The following is a 1,597-nucleotide window of genomic DNA, read 5'->3' as shown; positions in this document are numbered from 1 at the left end:
CATGAGGGTTGTGAGGTCTGGAGTGTGGGGCCACCACACCAAGACGATGAGGCCAGCAGGAGTGGGAAGGCCTGGGAAGCTGGTACTGGAGGTGGTGGGAGCAGAATGAGGAGAAGGTAGAGGTTTGCTGACATTTCCTAAACCCGTGTCTCTCTGAGACATGGAGATGTGTGTGACATAGGTGACCCCCACGGGGTGGGGGACATGGAGGAGAAGTCACCATTTGAGAAAATGTCCTGAGGTCTCACCTGGTGGGTCCCTCAGCCCTGTAGTGGTCAGGTTGGTTGCACTGCCCTGGCAGGAGACACAGTGGGGTGGTCTGCCCAACCTTAAGCAAGCACCTCAAGACTCCAGCACCGCTGACCACACAGCCCACCTGGAGCCAGTGGGGACATGTTCTGATGAGGTCACACCCCTGGAGTTGCCACTGTCTTGGGCATTATTCATTCACCTCCTTGTCCTGCTTTTGTGGGCCCATCCTGTCTGTCACCCTGGCCCGGCCCCATCACTTCCCTATGGGCAGTCCATGGGGCTGGAGAAGAAGCACGTTAAGAAGTCTTCTCCCCTAATCTTGCTCTGCTCACCACTAAGGACTGCTCCGTGGCTCCCAGTCCTGGGAGGGGGAAGGCTAGTATATTTCATGCCACAAATGAGAACTGAAATGCAACACCATCCAGGAATCAGAATGAGGGGTGAGGGCTGGAGAACCAGGCTGAGGACTGAGACCTGAACATGCCTGCTCACAGGCTCCCCATGGAGTTACAGTTTCATTCTCAGGGAGCAGGCCACAGTGTAGCACAATGCTCGCTTCCTCTCTGGAGGACACCAAATAAGGGGCTGCTCTGTGGAGAGGGACTCATGCATTTAGTCAACTAGCACCTCAGACTGTTAAAGACCCCTTCAGACTGTGACAGAGAAGCCTTCTACTCACCAACATAGATGCAGTCCCCCATGCCCACATGCCCACAGTCTCTCTCAACCCACCCCTTCTGGGGCTCTGACCACTCACGTGGACCCGGAGGTCTCCTCCAAGATTGCCTACTATCTGTATATACAGTGGTGGCCATGACAAAGCACCACACTGTTATAGGAACAGAAACATCCCCTTTCCTAGCCCTGCAGGCTGAGAGTTCAAATAAGGGTGTCAGCAGGACTGTGCCCCCTCCAAGGCTCCAGGGGAATGGCCTTGTCTCTTCATTACTGGCCAAGGTGGGCATTCCGTGATTTGTGGACAGAGCCTCACATGCTGTCCTCCCTTGTGGGTCTCTGCCTTTCTGTCTGTCCTCTTTTATAAAAAGGCTCACAGAAGAGATTACTCCGTAGGGAGTTTCATTCTGAACCCAAAGTTGAGCCCCATCTCAGTGTGCATCCACCAGCGCTCTGCGCGGGAAAGATGGGCAGCCTCCGCCTGTGTGATTTATAGCCTTGGAAACCCGATGCAGCGTCAGCTAAGTCTGCTCTGACTCGACAGAGTTTACGGTGTTTTTAGTTTCTGTTGAGTCAGTGGACTGTTGAGACAAGGACTGACAGGTAACTCCAACAATGGACTTAAACATCCCACCATCACAAAGACTGCGGGGCGGGGCAGGCGGGCGGG

This window comes from Elephantulus edwardii, unplaced genomic scaffold, assembly GCF_000299155.1.
Source record: "Elephantulus edwardii isolate Elephantulus edwardi_28Jun2011 unplaced genomic scaffold, EleEdw1.0 scaffold00228, whole genome shotgun sequence".
NCBI lineage: Eukaryota > Metazoa > Chordata > Mammalia > Macroscelidea > Macroscelididae > Elephantulus > Elephantulus edwardii.
The sequence above is the reverse complement of the archived record's forward strand: the minus strand, read 5'-3'. Positions refer to the sequence as shown.